The sequence below is a fragment of the Neophocaena asiaeorientalis genome, unplaced genomic scaffold (genome assembly GCF_003031525.2).
Source record: "Neophocaena asiaeorientalis asiaeorientalis breed wild unplaced genomic scaffold, Neophocaena_asiaeorientalis_V1.1 scaffold75, whole genome shotgun sequence".
Lineage (NCBI taxonomy): Eukaryota > Metazoa > Chordata > Mammalia > Artiodactyla > Phocoenidae > Neophocaena > Neophocaena asiaeorientalis.
The window spans coordinates 202,802-224,817 of record NW_020172719.1 but is presented as its reverse complement, the minus strand read 5'-3'; the positions used below and the strand labels follow the sequence as shown (position 1 = coordinate 224,817).

Genomic DNA, 22,016 nt, shown 5'->3' with positions numbered 1-22,016 from the left:
TGTAATTGAATTGAGAGAAAAATTAAAATATCTTTCCTGACTCTCTGTAGGCCATGCAACTATGATCCCAGGTCACAAAGGAGAAAGTAGCTTAATTTATCCAATGCCCATGCCTATATACTTTATTTGGGGAATTAAAATCCAGTACTATAGTTATTTATTTTATTGTTCAAATTATTCCAGCTCCCAATGGCCAAAGCTGGAATAATTTGATAAATATAAATGTATATATATAATATCAAATATATTTGATAAATATAAAAAAATTTTTTTAAAACTATAGCACTGGATTACAACCCCCAAAATAAAAAATATATACACATGATTCCATACTGATATAAATAAAAGACTGAATGAATAAATTGAAGGAGGAGAACTTTTCCTTACAAAAGAATTTAAATTAGTAAATGTTAAAGGAATAAGGGAAATGGAAAATTGCCATCAGAGAACCTCAGCAGCAGTTACTGCTACAGGCAGGACCCACTGATGAATACTCAGATTAGAAGGTGAAAGGAGGAGCAGAATATGGACAGAACCTCCAAGTATCTCCCTTTAAATATTTATTAGTTACAAAGAGAAAAGTAGTAAGTTTAAGCAGAAGAATCCTGGCAGACACCACTTTAACCAAGTGATCCAGGTTAATAGGTTAATATCTACAGTACTAAGACATATTGAGCTTATATACCCCCAAAAAGGGCACATCAGGTCTTCAGTATTCTTCCCAAACATTCATAACGACAGTTGCATCATGAGAAAATGTTAGGCCAATCTAAATAGAGAGACATTCTACAAAATACCTCACCGGCATTCTTCAGCAGCGTCAAGGACATGGAAGACAAGAAAAATCTGGGGAACTATACATTAAATATGTGCACTTTTCTGTATGTCAACTATACCTCAAAAAAGCCACTTTAAAAAAAAAAAAAACAAAAGGAAAAGAAAAGACTGTGGAACTGGAGGAGATAAGGAGCAATGGCAACAAAATGCAATGTGGGATCCTGGATTGGGTCCTGGAACTGAGAAAGGGCATGAGTGGAAAAACTGGTGAAATCCAGATAAAGCCGTTTATAGTAGTGTGCCAGTTTTCATTTATTAGTTTTCCTCATTGGGCTGTGGTTGTAAAATGTTAACAGTAGGAAGTCCGGTGAAAGTGACGTGGGAATTGTCTCCAGTTATCTTTGCAACTTTTCTGTAAACCTCAAATTATTTCAAGATGAAAAGTTCTTTAAAAGTTACATTGGAGTCACTCAGTAATCATTCTCGTTAGACTTTTACTGATTTTTAGAGTGAGTTTCTGTTTGTTTGCCAACCTTAGCACATTCTTCTCATGAAGGATACTCCTTGAGCTGTTTCTTGAGCTATGTTTCTGTCCATACACAGAGCCATCCTCACCTCCACAGGTTTGCTCTCCACTTAGTTCTGCAGCCACTCACTTCCAGCCCCCAGAAAACCTGTGAGTGGGGAAAAAAACCCCACTAGGCTCTGAGTCCTCACAGAGCACCTCTGAGCAAAATTTTTAGTTGGTGACGGTCAGGGTGTGGTTTCAGTGTTCAAACCAAGTCTTTAGATTTCATTAATGATCTCTTGGTCCACCAGTCTTCTTTACCCAGGACAACATTTGAACAAGCACTTAGAATTAGTAGCCTTGTATTTGAATGGTGAAGATGAGAGAAGGTCATGCTGTTTTTAGGTAAAATGTCTGGGAATTCTGTGAATATAAGCAGTACTAAGGGAACTTTGATTCTTAAAGGAAATCAATAGCTGTATTAAGTTTGCTTTGAAAAATCAGTTTAAATTTTAAAAATATATGTATATCAAAAGACCAAACTCTTGAAAGACCAAGTAAGGGGCAAGTATGTACTCTGGCGTCTGGAAATGAGTGTTTGGTCTGAATTCAAGCGTTTGGGCATGAGAAACAAAATGCTAAGTCTTAAGGGTTTTTGCCGGCAACTCTCTTACGTGTTCAACCAATTTTGGAAACTTTCCTGAAGGGTTTTTGCCGGCAACTCTCTTACGTGTTCAACCAATTTTGGAAACTACACCAGTTCACACACTTTAGGCGAAACAAGAAAAAACAGAAGCGGCATCTAAAATAGTCAGATTCATAGAGACAGCAAGTAGGGTGGTGGTGACCAGGAGCTGGGAGGAGTGGGGGATGGGGAGTTAGTGTTTCAAGGGAACGTAGTTTCAGTTTGGGAAGATGAAAAAGTTCTGGATGGTAGTGATGGATGCACAGCAGTCTGAAGGTACTTAATGCCACAGAACTGTACATTTTTAAATGCTTAAAATGGTCAATTTTTATGTAATGTATCTTTTACCACAATTTTAAGAAGTGAAAAAGAAATAGAAGTCTTCAGCAGTTCCATTCCATTTCTTTCCAGGGTGCCCAGCTCTGAGGAGAATCTCTGCTTGGGGGCATTTCTCCTTAGGAGGAATCTTTTTTAAAAATCTAGAGATGATTTCCTGGACATCATTTACCAACCGGCAGTTTAAATGGCCCCTATATCATAAATAGTGCAAGTAGCAAGGAACCTGGTACACAGGAAACAGTAGAGCTGGGTGGCTGGGAGAGTTGCTTGTGGGTTAATTTATAACTAAGACAAATGAATCTATAAAAAGAAGAAAAGCCCCATAAGAAATATGTTAACTGATGGTAAGGGAGAAAAAAAGGGCTTAGATAAAAGATATCTGAACTTGTTTGGTCCCAATGATTTTATGGCTGAGGAATTCAATTATAGGTGTACTGGGTGGAGCAAATCACAATTCTGTAAATTACTAATAGGACACGACGATCTTTATCGTTTTCTGTATGTGCTCACATGCAGAGTTCAGGCCTGCCCTCTGTAAATAAGCTCTCTGCTTAGCTATGCTGCTATGTATGAATTCAGGGCTGCAGGACTGGAACATAGATAGGGTTCTAAAATATTAAAGGTGGGGAGGTGGTACAAACAGAAATAAGATTAGGAACTAGGACAGATAAATGACTTTGAATTTGGGCCCTTGCGTTTGTTTCATTTTACATTAAATTCTTTTAAGACGTTTTTGTTACTGAAAAGCTGTGAAAATATCTTTTAAAATAAAAAGACCACACTTAATCACACATAAACTACTATTCTAACTTCTGTATAGTTTCAGTTCTGGTTGACCTGTATACATGTTTTAATTGCTAACAGTTACAGTATATGTAGCATTTCTGCTTCTTTCACTGTTAGATTACATGTCTTTGTTCTTTTTTACCTGGCTTTCAGATGTCATATTGGCAACACAGTAGTCCATATTAGTGATATCACAGAATTTACTAAGCCAGTTTTCAGGTGGCTTCTAATTTTTTATTATTATACAATTACTGTTTATTCTTACACAGTTACATATAGTGAATATCTTCATGCACGTATTTCACTTTTTAAAAAATCATTTTCTTCAGATAAATTGCTTTAAGAGGAGTTTCTATGTTAAAGGGTTTGAGCAACTATATTACTCCTGCATTATTCATTTTTATGGCATTTCACATTGCTTTGAGGATATATTAGTAGCAAAATGAACAAAAACATATTTCCAAAGCGTATGTTTAAATGATTTCTGTTCATTTAAATCTATTATCATTTAGCTCTGGCTCTGTGTGTTTGACAGCGGAATGAGGGTGGAGAGTGAGGAGTTTTCACCAGTTGTTTAGATATTAGCATAATATGGCTAGTTTTTGGTTTTTTGGATTGTGATGGGGGTGTTGTTTATGTTTTGGGTTAGGAAAAAAACAACTTGGTTGCAATGAAATTGCAGATTATTTCTTGAGGCTATACCAAATTTAAATCAAATTTAAAACCTGTGCTGCAGGTCCCTTTGGCCTTTAAGTCTGCATGTTGCTAGTTGTTATAAAGGAATGATTGCTTGCAAAAATGAAGGTTTAACAAAGTAGCACATCCAGAGAGAAGGATACAAATCAATTTTGTTAAAGGATTTATTTCAATCAAATATTTATAATTTGTGGTTTAAATATTTGAGGTGAATAGTAATTTTAGAATAAAGATACAATGATAAGAGAAAATTTTAAAATGCAAAATCATATGGTTAAAATGTACAATGAATAGAAAAAAGATTAGGGGTGTTTGTTTTTCCTTTTTATTCTGAACTTTCATTTGGGGGTTAAGTGTTACAGTTAATGACATGAAATAGAGATTACAGCTTTTAACTACAATGCAGTGTATTGTATTTTTTGCTATCAAATAAACAACGTAATAACAATAAACATTTTAAACAAAAAAATTATCTATAATCTTAACATCCTTATTGAAACTATTTTAATTTCTACAAGTTGCCTTCCAGTTCTTAATACATATACATAGATTTTTAAATATGTGTATGTGGTATTTGAGAAAGTAAATACACAGCTATCCCTGACCCTCACTGTCTATAAAACTAAGGGATTGTGATAAATGATTTCTAAAGTATCTTTTCATTCAAAAGCAATATTTTAAAACCTAGCTGTGTCTAAACTGTATAATAAATATCTTCTGGAAAAACATGTAAGTCGATCACAATGAGTACTATCTTTACTTAAAAACATGAGTCACTGTTATGAAATGTAGAGGGTTAATTCCTAAAAATTAAGCTTAAAAAGAACTTCTGTGATATTAACAGTTTGTTAAACTGAAGAATGCATGGTGGGGGAGGGGTTTGATTATTTGAGACTCTTGAGTAATAATTTCAATAAAGCAGTGTTTGTTCTCGAGTAGTAATTTTATTAAAACCTACTGTACAAATGTCTGATAGAAGAGGATACAAAAAATTACTTTTGGCGATTACTTGATTTTCATTTATAACCGCACTTTCATTCTCATAAGAGAAAAAAAATTTTTAATCTTTTTGTAATTTCTTAATTTTAATGTTTTCATGAACTAACAGTGTGTAGAATTATTGATTTTGGCAGGAAAAGTGTACATCTTCCTAATCTCTCCTTCGATGATTTTGTTTACCTTTTTAAAAAAAATTGCCAATAATGAGCTCTGCAGTCCTAGCTGTGGTATGCTCGATTCTTTGGATACTCCCAGTAACTCATATGTTACCAATAATGTGCATAAATTCTGCCACAGTATCGTATAGTAAGAGCTCAAACATTGGAGGCCACTATTATTCCATGGACCATAATGTGAAGCAACTGTGATCTCTGTGTTATTCTAGTTGTTTTGATTTTTTTTTTTCTTCACACTTATGAACTCCTTGTCCTTCAGTCCAGATCCTGTGATCTGAAATCATTTGAATTATTAAAAGCTTGATATTTTTAACCTTTTATACTCCCAGTAGACAGGACATAGGAAATTTAGTGACGTAAACATCTTCAATAATCTTTAAAAGTCATAAGACTTGGTAGCTGGGACAAACAATTAGGTATAAATTTCAGGGAAATACCATAATGGCATGACTTGTTTTCTTTTGTTAGCAAGCCACTTGGCTTTCCTCTCAAACCCAAGGAGTACGTCGTGTGGCCCCCCTTTTATGATTCCAGTTTCATCTGCATCACAGAAATATATGTTTCCCTAAGTTTACTCACTATAATTTGTGATTGCTATTTTTCTTATCTGCGAAGGAAGTACAACAGTTCCCACTGGGGAAATACCATGTTAAGTTGATCCTAAAATAAGAAATCTAAGGGAAAGGTCACATCCTAATAACTTGTGCAAATCTAAATTCCCATGGAGCTTTAAAATTATTTTGTAGCAGTAGAGTATTAACAATGTGTTGTTGAACTTCTTCCAGATAGCATCATAAAATCGAGAGCACTTTTGTGTACAGAAATAACCACTGAAGAATGAGTACAATTGACAAGACCTAATTTTTTTTAGTAATCCATTTTGAATATCCAGAGAAATCTAGCATGAATAATAAACCACAAAATGCTTTTTGTTACTTTCACTGAAACTACAAGGAGTATTATTTAGGAAGTATTATAATAATTATATACAAACAGAGAAAGTGATTTTGCCAGCCCTGACCTCCCGTTATACTTTGGAAGAACCCTAATTCTAGAGAGAGTTGCTGCTTCCAGGACGCCTGAAAGTTGACGCCTGAACATCAGGACACCTGGGTTGTAGTCTGTCCTTTTCTGTTAATTGGCAATCGCCTAAATATTCTGGACCTCAATTTCCTTACCCGTTAAGATATTGATTGTGAGGACCAAGTAAGATTAAATATATACAGTGCTTAGAACATTTTTATAGTACTGTATATCTTTAAGATATTACTATAATCATTGCCTTGAGTTTTCATCTTTTCCAAATGAGGAAATAAAATGCTTATCTGTGTGATATGGCATATGTTCAAAGAATCTCTGCAACTATTCAATATCTCTGTAATATCTTTGTTCAGGAAAGGCATTAAGCTCTTTCACTGTGCTAATTCATTTCTAAATTTTTATTTTATGCACCTACATGAAAAGGGTGAAATGTAACAGATCTGTACCCTATCCCACATTCACCAGAAAAAGTGCTTATTGGAAGCAGTCCCACAAAGGAGACTAACTTCCTTTAAGTTCACATCCTTTTAAGAACTGGGATGAGTGGTGGCTGGAATGTGATGAGGTGACTTGACTTTCACCCTAAGTCATGAGTGAAAGTTAACAATGTTGCCAACTTGTGTCCTCAATATGTGGAGTAACTATTCTCATCCTTTCATCCATCAGACTTTGGAATAATAGTGATAGCAACAGCAAGTAAGAGTCTAAGGAGAATAAATTCTTTGAACACTTCTGCTCCCTGCTGTATTGGGGAAAAAATCTTTCTGTGTGAACCTACTGATTGCTGCTATTATAAATTTGTTTTTCCAACTTTTTAGTTTCCATCGATGTTGTCTTAGTTCAGATTTTCCTTATTCCTCACCTGAGTTATTGCATATTGTCTGTCCGACTCAATGCACCATTTCCATTTCATCCTCCAAGTAGACAGAGTTCTTTCTCAAACACTGTGTTTGCATTTCACCCCACTTCCTGGGAGCATTACAGACTTCGTGGTCTACCTCGACCTACCCTCTCGGTCTCACTGCCTCCATTTGCATCATGGATATTAGGGCTCGGCCACTCCAGATGGCTCATTAGTGTTCCCCTCACAGCATTGGGTTCATGCCTGGAATGTACCAATTATCGTATTGGATTATTGTTGCTTTTGTAGTTAGTTTTATGGAGTGAGCTTCTTTTTTTTTTTTTTAATCTTTCTCTTAATTTAGTCTTATTTTGGTTTTTTTTATATAAACGTATTTATTTTATTTATTTATTTTTGGCCGTGTTGGGTCTTTGTTGCTGCGTGCGGCATTTCTCTAGTTCTGGTGAGCGGGGGCTACTCTTTGTGGTGCATGGGCTTCTCATTGCGGTGGCTTCTCTTGTCGCGGAGCACAGGCTCTAGGCACGCGGGCTTCATTAATTGTGGCACACGGGCTCAGTCGTTGTGGCTCGCAGGCTCGGTAGTTGTGGTGCACGGGCTTAGTTGCTCTGCGGCGTGTGGGATCTTCCCAGACCAGGGCTCGAACCCGTGTCCCCTGCATTGGCAGGCGGATTCCTAACCACTGCACGACCAGGGAAGTCCCTGGAGTGAGCTTCTTGAAGACAGAGACTATCTTCTGGGTGTCCCTAGCACTTAAAACAGTTCCTAGCAAGGATTATGCAAGTGTTACAATTATAATGTAATTAACATTAAATGATTCAGATATACTTTTATGTCTGCTAATTAAGCATAATGCTATTAGCATTCTTGCCTAAATGTTATTTTTAAATTTACCAATGAGAGATGCAAAACATGATGGAAAATTGAAGTAAGAAAATTCTGTGATATAATATGTATTTTACAATTCTGTAGATTTAACTTCTGCATAGGTGGGGACTGCCGCTGCTGCTTCTCCTCTCGTCTCCCCCCACCCCCTCCTCCTCCTCCTTCCTCAACTCCTCCTCCGCCTTTCATTTTTTAATTTTTTTGCAGATATTGAAAATGAGTCCATAAAAGCACGTAGATACCTTATCAGCTACTTTTTGCCTGTGTAATTCAGGGATGAGGAATATTCAGCTCACAGACTTGTTATGGCCTTTCAATCTTCTATAGCATTTGAAGCGGGACTGCTACAACCGTTATTCGTACGGAGGTTTTACTGTTGTTGCGGTTCCTATTTGTATATGTTGTTTATTAAACAAGTATTTCCAAGCCGCTTTTCTATATCCAGCCCTGTTCTAGACAAAGTGGAATTAGGCCATTCCTCCCTCACAGTCTCGTTTCAAGGGCAATACCAACACAGACCACATGAAAGAATTAAATCACAGAGCTGGGGTGATGTGTGTTTGAGGGAAAACGTGTAGTGCAAGTTCACAGAAGAAAGCACATCTGCAGAGCTGGAATACTCAGTGGTTGTTTCACGAAGTGCTTGCACCTGAGCTGAACCCCAGAAGTGTGGATGCGGAAACATGAGGAGGAAGAGCTGGAAATTTTAAACACGAGGAACATCATGGGGCAGGAATCTCAGGATGTCGGGGGCACACTGTACTCTAGAGTCATTGGGAGGTTCACGTAAGAGGGGAAGAGGGCTGAGCTTGGCAGGATACAAAGGCTAGAGCGAGGAACTTGGACTTCGTCTAGGAGGCATTGGGGAACTTGAAGATTTGGGGAGAAGGAAGTGGTGTGACAGAAGCTCCGTTTGGATGGGACAAGTGAAAGAGATATTTTGATAATGTGAGATTTGGTGAGTGAATAAAAAATAAAGAGGATGAAAGAAAAAGAAGAGTCAAAAATGAACTCCAGGCTGATGTATAGAGAGGTGGAAGAAATATGGGAGAGGGACTCTGTTTGGGGGAAGAAAGATGAGGTTGATTTCAGACTTGCTGAATTTGAAGTGAAGGTGGAGTATCTCAGTAAGCCCTAGAGAGAGGTGAAGATTCGGGACTGAACCTCGTTTCGGAGGCCAGAACGAGACACGTGGTTTTGGGTGTCATGAGCGTAGAGTGAAGAATGCTTCTCAGGAAGCAGCACACAGGTCAAGTTTAAAAGGGGAAGATGAGAGAGTGGCAAGAGTAGATCGGGTCATCACTGCCAAACGAGTAGAGCTTGAAGGAGAGGAAAAGAACACAACCCTTAGTGCCTCCTATGGACCGGGCATTGGGTGAGCAACTTCAGGTATACAATCTTATTTCATCCTCAGAGCAACCCTGTCGCATAGGAATTATGATTACCCCCATTTTACAGATGAATAAAGTGAAGTTTAGCAGGTGAAATAACGTGTCTAAGGGCATACTGCCAGTGCCAGGAGGAATATAATTTAAACTGAGATCCTTCTGACTCCCAAGCTCACATATTTTTTTTTTTACTGAAATATTGTAAAATGGCAGTGAACTGTCAAGAAGAATGAAAAAAGGAGTAATTCCATTAACAGCTGCAAGGAGGAGATCATTGTTTAAGATTATAGGTTAAGTACAGTGGGAGGAATGGGTATTTGGGGAGGTTAGAAGGTAATAGGTGGTGTATGAATGGAGGGAGTGATTTTAGGCCACTGAGGACTGGGGCAGCCAATAGGACAGCTCTCCTAGAAAAGCTGAATCAAGGAAGGGAGGGAAGAGTGCAAATCAAGGAGGAGGTAGTACAGGGCTGAGGCCTCAGAAAAGACATTAAGAAGAGGCAGACCCTGTGAGAAAAGACTGCTTCCACCAAGTTTGGAGGTTAGTGTCACAGTGGAGACCAGAAGAAGGGTAAAGGAAAAAGGTGTCAGACAAAGATTTTTTTTTTTAATTTACTTATTTTTTCCTATTTATTTATTTAATTTTTTGGCCGTGCCACACGGCATGTGGGATCTTAGTTCTCCCATCAGGGATCAGGGATCGAACCCAGGCCCCCTGTGTTGGGAGTGTGGAGTCTTAACCACTGGACCACCAGGGAAGTCCCCTATTTAGTTACTGATTTATTAAAGAATATTTTTTTAATTAAATTTACTTATTTATTTTTGGCCGCGTTGGGTCTTTGTTGCTGCCTACGGGCTTCTCATTGCCGTGGCTTCTCTTGTTGCGGAGCACGGGCTCTAAGCGCGTGAGCTTCAGTAGTTGTGGCTCGCCGGCTCTGGAGCACAGGCTCAGTAGTTGTGGTGCACGGGCTTAGTTGCTCCGTGGCACGTGGGATCTTCCTGGACCAGGCCTTGAACCTGTGTCCCCTGCATTGGCAGGCAGATTCTTAACTACTGCGCCACCAGGGAAACCCAGTTATTTATTTTTAATTGAAGCGTAGTTGATTTACAATGTTGTGTTGGTTTCAGGTGTACAGCAAAGTGATTCAGTTATACATATATATATTCCTTTTCAGATTCTTTTCCCTTATAGGTTATTACAAAATACTGAGTATAGTTCCCTGTGCTATACAGTGGGTCCTTGTTGGTTATCTGTTTTGTATATAGTAGTGTGTATATGTTAATCCCAAACTCCTAATTTATCCCTTCCCACCCTCGCCTTTCCTCTTTGGTAACCATAAGTTTGTTTTCTAAACACAGATTTTTTAAAAGCACTAGTTGTAATGATACCTCCAAAGTTATAACTTACTTGGAAAAAAGCACATAAAAATAGACATGGTGGATACGAGACCTTAATCAATCACTTCCCCTCTTCTGGCCTCAGTTTTCCCATACGTTGACAGATTAGGATAGAGAAGACAAATGGGTCTCTAAGGACCCTTCCAATACTTAATTTTCTAAGCATTGTGGAACGCGACAGCCTTGATCTGTTCACAGAGAGGGCAATCATATAGCTTTATATATCAAAGGAACTTGTAGGAATAATTAAAATTAGAGTTACAAAGGAAATGCTTGGAATTTTAAGTCCTCACTTTAAAATTTCTGCCTGTATCCCTTTTCCCCTTATTAAAAGTTATTAGAATGCCAGTGTGTTACCAACTGTAAACTCTTGAAGGCAAGGACCTCTATCCTATTCTCTGCTATGTCCTCAGCATTGAGCATAATGCTTGATACATAATAACAACTCAATAAATACATATTAAATGAATGAAAGTTGAATTACAAAATAAAGTGTTGCCACTATATAGGCTTCCCATGCTTTTTCTCCCCTTTGGTCTCCCTTCTCCTCCATGACAATTCAGGGGTGTGTTAATTATGTCAAGATAGTCACTTTTCAATGTATCTATATCATTTTAATTGTTTTTTTCATTTGGTTACTATGTTGGTTTTTTGTAGAAAGGGAACTAGGTGATTTGACTGACAGTTAATGGAAGTCTTAGCGTTTTTCAAAATTATCTTTTGTAGAAACTTCCAAATTAATTAGTAATCTAGTTTCCCATCTTTTTTCAGTTTAAATTTTACCAAGAATATTGCCTTTATTAAAAGGAATCGTGTTTTATATTATGGAGGGAAAATGATTTAAAGAAAAACAGAAATCTATTCCTGAACAAATGTAGTGATGCTGGTGTAAGAAAAAAAAAAAAAAAGCCACGAGAAATCATCCCAAGTTAGTAATGCGTCCCATCTTAAACACATGATTTCAGTTGTCCCTAGCTAGCTAAAGGTTACAAAATGTCACCATAATACCCTTTACTTCCTTATGAGTTCTTGCTCCCCCCAACACACTCCCAAATATGGTAGATGGAGTTGTAAAAACCCTGAAGTATGACAATATAGTTTATTACACTTTTAGCTAGAAGTATTCTGCCAAAATGAGCTGAGAAATAGAAGAAATGGATTTAAATTTACAGCAGTCCAGTGAGACAGAATATACTTTTTCCAGACCACTCAACCAGCAAGCCAGTTTGTAACTTTAATGCTTCATACATTGGAAAAGTTGCAGCTGTAACAAAATCAACAGAAATATCTCTGGCTAATGTACTTCAATGCGAAGATTGACTGCAGCAATATTTTTTCCAAATGCATACTTTTATAGACTTTATACTACTTTCCAGAATATTATCAGTTTTACTTAGTACTACTTTGGGAATTACTGATTCTTATCTCTCTGGTAGGAATTAAAACCAGAGCTGACATTTCACTGTTAGCCGACTGTCTTCAGCGATCTGGTGACCTGAAGATATCTGACTCCCTTTCATTACCAAGCTTCAAGTCTGCAGATTGTCGTTGCTCTTCCCTTTCCCTGAGGTAGAGATTAAGACTATTTGTTTCCATGGGATACATGAAAATGCTGACTTTAATAAATGGCTGTTTGATTCTTGGGTAGAAACTGGAATATTGGGCAAGATAACCAAGTATCCAAAAATTGAATGATCAGTGGAAGCTTTACAGTTATCTTGGGTTTTGAGTAAAGATAGTAAGTAGCATAGATTATAGAATCAGCCATTCTATGAAAACGTGAACATGAAGGAAGATTGATTTTTATTTCTCCTTAAAAGTTTGTTCAGCTTTAAGTATTTTTTTCAAAATATGCACTCTCACCCTCTTATTTTGAGTGACCAATTTACTGTGGTATACGAACAAGTTGTGTTGAAAGAGGTTATCTTGTAATTTGAAATATGAGAGGTAGAGTGAAAAGAATCAAGTGGTAAAAGAGAAGGAAACTGGATGTTTTAACCCAATTTGCTTCTTCCTCTTTGGACTGCTGTTGATTTTATTTTAGCCGTTCTGTTTGCCTGAACATAGGCAGTGTCACCACTCCTGCTACAATCTTCTGGACTTAGAGAGTTCGAACCACCTATAAATCAGTAGACTGAGTGGAATCTTGGCAGATGAGGTCTCCCTCAGGAAACAAGCATTTTGTTTATATTTAGGCAATTCAAGAACCTGGCCTCTGGGCATTCAGTAAGAAGTCAGGGAAGGGAAGCCACGAAGAACAGAATATTTATTATGAATAGATGTCACCTTTCTGCACTCAGGGGTTTAATTCCAAACAGCCTGAGAAAAACTAAAGATACTTCTCTTTCTACTTACTTGGCAAGTTTTTTAACAGACTGAGGAGCCCAAATCAAAGGACAAGGACCACAGCAGAGCACGTAAGATGGCAGCTGGCGTGCATGCTTTTTTGGCTCTGTCGAGAAAGGTCTCAGACCCGAAGTCCGAAGAGGTAGTAAGAGGTCACTGTTCACAGTACAGTTGAGTTACATTTGGCAAAGTCCTTTGAAACATATATTCATGTCATAAAAGAGATGTTAAAATCCCAGGGTCTTTCAGCCAAGAATGGCACTTGCTTCCGTCAGAATCACTCATCAAGTTTAAAAACAAAGCAAAACAAACTGAACAAGTAAAAATAATTCTTTAGCATCTAAATAGCCCTGGCAAAGCTCTGCTGTTTCTTGCAAAACACTGTAAGGTAAAAATAGGAATAAATAGTATTATTTTCTGCTCTTAGAACCTACCGGGGAGAACAGTCGTGCTCTAACCTTTCTCTCCTGGATTCTGATAGCCACTTAGTCATGTATTATCACCTCTGCTAGAATGGGATAAAAAGGGTAATAGGAAATCAGAATATTTAGATTTTAGATTTATAGTTCACTGTTTTTCAGTTATCCTTGAAGCCTTTAACATTCATCGCTAAGGATGATTAATAATTAACTTGAGCAAAGTTTGTACTACTTGATAGGTATAAACCAGTTACGGAGACCTCCATAGTTCCAAAAGAAGCAGGTAGAATAGGGGATTAATCATACACTTCTTACTCATAGTTCTTGAGGTCCTTGACTGTAGAACAAGTTTTCCTATTAAAACAATGTGTTATGTATTTCATATCTCTATTAGATCATTAACGGTTTAGCAATTTAGATGTCCGCTCAGTAAATGACAAGCTGCCCATCTTCTTTCACTTTTTATTTATCATGGTAAATATCTATGTAACAAGATTTTGACATTTTAACCAATTTTAAGTATACAATTCAGCGACATTAATTACATTCACAGTGCTGTGCGACCAACAGCCCTATCTGTATCCAAAACTTTTTCATCACCTCAAATAGAAACTCTTTGCCCATTAAACAATTAACACCTCATCACCCATCCCTCAGCCCATGGTTCTCTATTCTACTTTCTGTCCCTATGGACTTGCCTATTCCAGTTATGTGGGATCATACAATATTTGTCCTTTGGTATATGGCTTTTTTCACTTAGCACAGTGTTTTCAAAGTTCATCCGTGTTAGAACATGTATCAAGAACTCCGTTTTATGGCTGAATTATACTCCATTGCATGTATATAACACATTTTGTTTTAATCTGTTAATGGACACTTGGGTTGTTTCCACCTTTTGGCTATTGTGAGTAATGCTGCAGTGACCGTTCAAGTATCTTTTTGAATCTCTGTTTTCAATTATTTGGGGTATATATACCTAAGTGTAGAATTGCTGGCATATATGGTAATTTTGCATTTAACCTTTTGAAGAACTGCCATACTGTTTCCACAGCTACTGTACTTTTTTACATTCTCACCAGCAATGTACAAGGGTCCCAGTTTCCACATCCTAACACTTGTTACATTCCATCTTTTTTTTATTATCGCCATCCTAGTAGGTGTAAGTGATCGCTCATTGTGGTTTCGATTTGCGTTTCCCAGATGACTAATGACGTCGAGCATCTTTTCAGGTGCTTACTGGACAGCGGTATGTCCTTGGAGAAAGGTCTATTCAAGTCCTTTGCCCATTTTTTAGTTGAGCTGTTAGCTTTTTGCCTTTTTATTGTTCTTCTCTCACTTTTTATTTTCTTACACACTTCTTTATGTAATCAAAAAGATCATTTCATTTGAGCTCAGAGAAATGCTTTATATCTGCCTTTCATTGCCACATATGTGGAATTAAGGTTGAATGCTTCTCATCCTGCTGCCAGAATTAGTACCTGAGAATCTGTCTCTCTTAAAATGAAAGAATTTTTCTACATGATTTGATGTTACGGAATTCCTTGTATTCTCTCCCAAATCGCAGTTTAATGAGCCCACATGTAGGGAATGATTCACTAAGAAGTACTCAGGAAAATAAACATCTACTTTCCTAGAATGATTTAATTTTAGACCTGGAAGAGACCATCTCTTTCTCAAACTGGGATCCACAGATTTTTGGGGATCAACAAATATATTCTTGGGCTTATAGAATTTCAGAATTTAAAAATATTGCATTAGGGGCTTCCCTGGTGGCTCAGTGGTTATGAATCTGCCTGCCAATGCAGGGGACACGGGTTCGAGCCCTGGTCCAGGAATATCCCACATGCCGCGGAGCAACTAAGCCCATGCGCCACAACTACTGAGCCTGCACTCTAGAGCCCAAGAGCCACAACTGCTGAGCCCGTGTGCCACAACTACTGAAGCTCGCGCCCCTAGAGCCTGTGCTCCGCAGCAAGAGAAGCCACTGCAATGAGAAGCCCACGCATTGCAACGAAGAGTAATCCCCACTCGCTGCAACTAGAGAAAGCCCGCGCACAGCTACGAAGACCCAACACGGCCAAAATTAAATAAATGTATTAAACACACACAGACACACAAAGCATCCCATTGCTTTAAAAAAAAAAAGTAAAAAAGAAATATTGCATTGTTATATCAACAGTAATCTAAAAGGTCTTTATAAAAAAAAAGCCCAGATTTCGCAATTCAAGGACATTTCCCTGGTTTCTTACATTAGTTTTCTCAACTTGGGGATAGAGGACCTCTGGGGAGTCTGAGGACACAACCTTGGCAGGTCTGTAAAATTTTTTTCTGCCTTTAAAATGGACCCACACATTAATGATGCTTAAGAAACTCTGATCAAATTCAACTCCTCGCCTTTTACAAAGGAGGCCTGGAGAAGTTAACTGACTTCCCAGAATAACACAGCAAGTTAATAAGACCAACCAATACCGAAACTCGAGTCTTTAGTCCAGTTCGTTGTGCTCATATGGGGATGCTGCAGGGATCATGTCTTCACTGGGTTTATCATGTAGGCAGACAATGAGCAAGTAATAACTAAAATGATGAGTGCTACGAGGGAGGAAAAGGGTAATGAGTTGTTTGGAATGATTCCAGGGTGATTTCACCTGATCTAAGGGTTTGGGGAAGTGATTTTTATGCTGATAATCAAAGAGAGAACAGGAGCCCGCTTAAGAAAGGAGTCAGCTGAGAGAAAAAAACGATGTTACAGAGGAAATTATGTGTGAAGGCTCTGAGTGGAGAAAAGCATAGTTTAACTCGAGAAAAGGACTGGGAAGAGGCTTCAGAGGTAAACAGGGATTATTCAGAGCGGCTTGGATTTCAGACAGTCAGGAGTCAATACAGATTTTAAACAGCGGAGTGACATAATCTGATTTGAACTTTAAGAGGTCACTCTGGCTAAAGTTGCAGAATTGATTGGAGAGGAGATAAGAGCCGATTTAGGGAGACCAGGTGGGAAGTAATGTGTGAAAGAGGTGAGAGTAGTTTGGACTGGGATTGATAGCAGAGAGGGCTGAGAGAAGTGGCTGAATGTACTTAACAGGTAGAATCAGAAGGACGTGGTGACCGACCGGATGTGGGTGTAAGAACAGGCTGTCATGACTCCCTTTCGTGATTTGGCATGATCAGCTGGGAGACTGGTGGGGCCATTTACGAAGGTAAGGCTCACTGAAGAAGACCAGTTCTGGGGATAGGTGATAGATGCAGTCTTGGACCTGTTGAGTTTGAGTTGCCTGTGACATATTTCAATGGACATATCAAATAGATATTTGTACATAGGCCTGAGGCACACAAGAGGCCACAAGGACAGAGATAGAGATTTGGTCTCAGTATATCCTTGATCTTTGAAGCCTTCTGTAATGAGATTGCTGAGGGGAGAGCGTAGAGAATTGGAAGAATGAAGAGCCTTGAGGGAGAACCAGTTTTCTTGGTAGGACCTTTGGTATCTCAGGAGCCAAAAAGAAGAGAAACAGTGGAAGAAGGGCCAGGACCCAGGGGTCTGCCCTCTGATAGAAAAGTCAAATGATTAGTTCCACAGAGTATCTACCTACCTTACATGCTGAGATAGTTTTCTGCTACTAATTGTCAAGTTAAACATTTTTCCAGTTCTTTTTCCAGAAGGTGGGCATGTGAAATGTTGATGAACTGGGATGTACGTTGTTCTCGGTAAATTGAGTTTCTGGTCAACTCAGTCAACCAGAAACCCCTTTTCATTTCTGGTTATGTAAAATCCTTCTTAAACACAGTAAGCCATTTTTCTCTCTTGGTAATTATTGTGGGATGAAATAAAATTTAAATCGAATTTAGGTAACTCAGAATTGATGGTTCAGGAACTCTTAATGTCTTAGTTTCATTTTGAATAGCAAATAATATTTTACCGAAGATCTAGAAAATATTGAAGCTGATCTCCAGAAATGCTCTGGGAGCTGCTTTTAAAAACAAGTCACTTTTTAACTGTCTTTTTTTTCTTAGCATTTGTCCATTTTTTTCTAAAGGTGTAGGAACAACTTTCAGTACCTCAAGAGCTTTTGATAGTTGATGAAAATTATATTGCATTTATTTTTATGTGGATGTTTAATTCTATAATTCTAACCTAGTAGAACCAGGTATATCAGTACATTCCTCAGCGTTGTTAATTTCATCAACATATGTACTCTTTGTACTCTTTGTACATATGTACTCTTTGATCACTTTGATCATATGTAATGCGGCTATTTCAGAGTCATTCTGCTGACATTACAGATACGCATATGCGGGCAGTAAAGAGCAATGTGAAGAGTTACATCTATATCAGGTTTGCGTAAACTAAGTCGTGAGGCAGCTGCCCAGGGGATCTTTCCAATGGTAATAATACCAAAGTGAATCTTTTAATAAATTAAAATACCCTTTAAAATGTGGTGTGGGGAGAAGGAAACTAATATCTGTGGTTACTCTGTGCCAAGCAGTTCTAAGTGCTTTGCATACATTATTTCTTTCAATCCTCACGACAATTCTGTTTTACAAATGAGGCCACTGAGACTTAAAGAAGTTGAGTACTTTGCCCAGTGTTACACCCCGGTACGTGGTGATACTGCGATTCTAATTGAAGTTTATCTCATTTTGAAGCGAGTATTCGTTCCATTTACACCTCTACTCCTCCCTGGAAGTCAGGAGACCTATAGTCTAGCTCCTGCCACATCCTCTAACTATATAACCTTGGATAAGCCACTTACCATACTCCTGTACATCACGATAATGTTTGCATTCACTCTCTCCCAGACAGACTTCTGCTCTTTCCCCTTGTCTAGAATGCTCCTCACTTCCTGTCCAGGTGTTCATTCATGCATCATTAGTCCATTCTTCAGTGGGTCAGACAAAAATAGTGTTTATCCATACAGTAATTGTGGTTCTCTGACATAGCTATGAATAGATATATCCATAGCTTTATAGGCTATAGATACGTGGTCGCTGTTTTTCAGGAGGCATGCTCTCGTCTTATCTACATCTTGCTCATGTGTAAACCGTAGCTGAAATCCCATTTCTTCCATGAACCATCCCATCTTGATACTCTCTTCTGAGTCCCTGTGAAATTGAGTCATTTTCCCGTGTATTTGGCAAGTCACCAGGTGCTACCTTGTGACACCTCGTCTATCATTGGCTGGAATTCTTATTCACATCATGAATCATTACTTAACTTTTCACCTGTTTGCAGCTTGTTTCTCCAACAAGATATGAATTCCTTAAGGGCAGGCTGAGACTTCTCTGTATTTCCCACCGTGTCTTGTAAATAGCAAAGTTTTTGACTGGGTTCACCCAACAAATGTTTGTTGATTTGTATGAAATTTTTTAAGTTCAGATTTTACTTCCTGGTCAACTGATCTTGGCCAAGTCACATACCTTCCTTGAGCCTCAGTTTTCAATAAAATGGAAATAATTCCTACCTCTCAAGATTAAATAAATAATATATGGAAAAACGCTTTGGGCACTTTAAAAGACTATACAAGCCTTATATATTTATTATACTTTGTGGTGGAAAGTCGCCCTATCCTGAATTCCTCCAATAGGTCCTTCATGTCCCAACATTTACTTTAACTGTTCACTTGATCTGCTTTTATCTCCCTTGTCCTACCATATTGCTCTTTACAGTTTAACATCTTTATTTGCTCTAAGCGTAGTTCTAAACTTTTTCTCCTTTATTTTGGGTATTCCCAAATCTTAGTCTTATTTACGACTGTGGATGTAAATGAACTGTCCTCAGACTGCCTTGTCTGATGGGTCACAAGGTCCATCAGATTAATGGGTCCTCACACTGAAAAACTGGAAGTAATAGAAATTACTGTTAATTTTCTTTCAAGGTAGCTTAATCCATTCACTTGCAGTTTCAGATTGATATAAAGGATTTGTTGTTAGGAACGTGATATTGAGATTTTTTTCATCTATATTAGAACTTTGTATATTCTCCAAAATATATGTTAGGACTGGTACCATCCAAGCCTGTGTTGCCTTAGGTCGTGTTTATGGAACCTTGGCAAACTTAGTAAGAACCCCCAAGTACAGTAATTTCAATAGCTAAATCTTATGATTAAGATTTCCCAAGTGTTAAGAATTTACTGAATTGAGTTATTCTGGTCTTTGCTACTTTTGGTGCTTTGGTTAATTGTAGCCATCAAACCAAACTTTATTTTACTCTCTTCATTGAAGTAAGCTTTTTTGAGCATTTAAAAAATTTTTAATAGGATCATTGTTTCCTCTAGCTTTTCTAGAGTGTGGTTCCTGCGTGGGTAATGTCTGTCCATCTCTTGGAAACCTTGAAATAAATATATTGACTACTGTTATTGTTATTTATGTTGAAAGAGATTAAAATGAAATTTGTGATCCAAATGGGCATTACTTACTTCACATCTGGTTCCTTGAAAAGTGGCCAGATGCAACAATTCTTAATGCAAGACAGCCTGGGGCAAAACCTTTGCAATTCCCACCCTCCTTTGCAAAACGACTGCCCTGTGTGAACCTTTAACACGAAAAAAGAAGAAGAATAAAGAAACAAAGAAAATTTACTTCACATTTAATTATAAATTTCCAATAAAAGTGTGAATATAATTCCTACATTTAAGAGCTAGCAACCATTGGAAGTGGAAGACAATGTGAAAAAAAAACTATGGCAGCATCGACCTAGTTTTTAGTTGTCAGGACCAAAGACATCATGAAACCTATCTCCTCTCTTTAAAGCTCCTCACTTTGCTTAATTTTAAAGTGATTATATGTCGTAGTGGCCTAGTGACAGTGTCGTAGCGACAGTCTCAGTTTATGCCTTTTGCCCTGTTTCACTCTTCAAAGTGCTCCGGGTTGGGCAATTAAATATATGGTCATTTTATTGAATCCCTGAGACACTAGTCAGGAAGGCTAAGGAGTGGGAATGATGAGGACGAATCAAAGGGACAGTGATCTTCAGGTTGAGGCAGTGCTGAAACCAAAAGGTTGCTGATCAGCATTCTCAGTAAAGAAGGTGAAAGCTGAGCTAGGAATTGATTTGTGAACACATTCTGAACATCACAAGATCCACCAGATTAATGCTGGTTGCTCTTAGGGAGCGTGGAAAGGCGGAGGACAAGAACCAGGTCAGGAGCTTGTGGTATCTTTTATGCAACACCAACAGCATTAGACTTCCTGTCTGAGGTTTTCCAAGTTGAGTCTCTCATCTCTTGACATTCTTTGAGGAGTAGTGATACTGGTAGCTAGTAGGAAGACTTCAAAGGAAAAAATAGATGGAAGATAATAGTTCTTTAGAAAAATAGAAACACATTATTCTTGATAACTTTCATCTTCTTTGAAAAGCTTAGCTAAACATTTCTGCCATTTACCTTAATAATCTACTTAGAAAAGTAATTGTATCAACTATAAAAGGCTTGCTTTTGATATTCTCTTTTAAAGAGTCCTCAGGATTTGACAGCTATTTTTTTAATACTCAGTCGTTGCAGTGTCATTATTTGACTTAAAATAACTTTTTGAATTCTAAGAGTAATAGCTACTATTGAAAAAGATGCAGAAAAATATAAAGCAAAAAGTAAGGACTCATAACCCTGTCACCCTGAAGTAACTAATGTTAACACTATAGCATAGTTCCTTTCAACTTTCTTACACATATATATTTTTAAATGTTTATTCAATGAGGGTCTTAAATTATAACCTTACGGAAAATGCTTTTAGTATTCTGGTAACAATAGGAAAATAATATCTTACATTTACATAGAGCTTTAAAACGTGTAAAGTTATTTTATATAGTAACATATTTAATCCTAATAATATCCCCGTACGGCAAGGCAGATATTACTTCCTCTTTTACATATGGGGAAATTGGAGCTCAGAAGTGCTCAGTGATTTGCCCAAAGACATTGGTAAGTAGTAGAGCCTTGATTAGAACCCTGGGCTCCTTCATAGTCCAAGACTCTTTCTGTGTACAACTTGAGAAATTAATTATACTAGAACTTTTAAGTCCTCCAAAACAGAATCAGGTCTAAAGAACTAATTACGAGAAACTGATTCTTCAGCTGGGAAAAGAAAGTAAGGAAGAGGAGTGTTGTGTTTGAAGAATGGCCTTTAGGTTTGTAGAGGGGCAGTATTCAAAGAATGATAACCATCTTTCTTAGAACCTCTTCTGAAAGTAAAACAAGGGGGCTGAGCTTCTTGGGGACATATGAGTTTGGGGTAGGGAACTTTCCTGAAGGCCTTTGAAAAGACAGTGTACTATCTGTTCGGAATTAACAGTCAGTCAAGTCTTGAACCTCTAATGCTATATTAAGAACAATAAATGAAATAAAAGGCATACCCTCTTAATGTTTTCAAGGGACTTAACAGAATACCTGGAGGAATAAAACAAACATGTGAAACAACTTAGCTGTAAGTTATGTGGTCTTGACTCTGTGTATAATGAGTTATTAGGCGTAAGAACTAATGAATTAGCATTCAAACAGCATTTACTTTGCGCCTATCAAGAAAAACATATCATTAAGTGTTGTATCATACATAAGATCAGGAAGCCAGAAACAAGTCCTGGTGGATGACAGAAAATAGGAATATACACATTCATTTGCACTTTAATAAAGCCGCTCAGCATTTATTGAGCACCTACTGTATACCACAGGTACATGGGAGTGAGTAGATACATCCTTTTGAATAGAACTTAAGATATGTGTTAGG

General features: G+C 37.7%; 1 protein-coding gene across 4 annotated transcripts in view; it reads left to right on the top strand.

The window, feature by feature from the left end:
• The window catches only part of PPARG (peroxisome proliferator activated receptor gamma), a 126,453-nt gene that overhangs the window by 23,921 nt on the left and 80,516 nt on the right, over positions 1 to 22,016 (top strand). The window contains exon 1 of one of the 4 annotated variants that reach the window (XM_024740206.1): positions 11,988 to 12,105. The exons of the other annotated variants lie outside the window; for them this stretch is intronic. The gene's annotated coding sequence lies outside the window, so the exon portion shown is untranslated. Of the gene's footprint in view, positions 1 to 11,987; positions 12,106 to 22,016 lie in introns of those variants that run through there. 4 annotated transcript variants of the gene reach the window in all.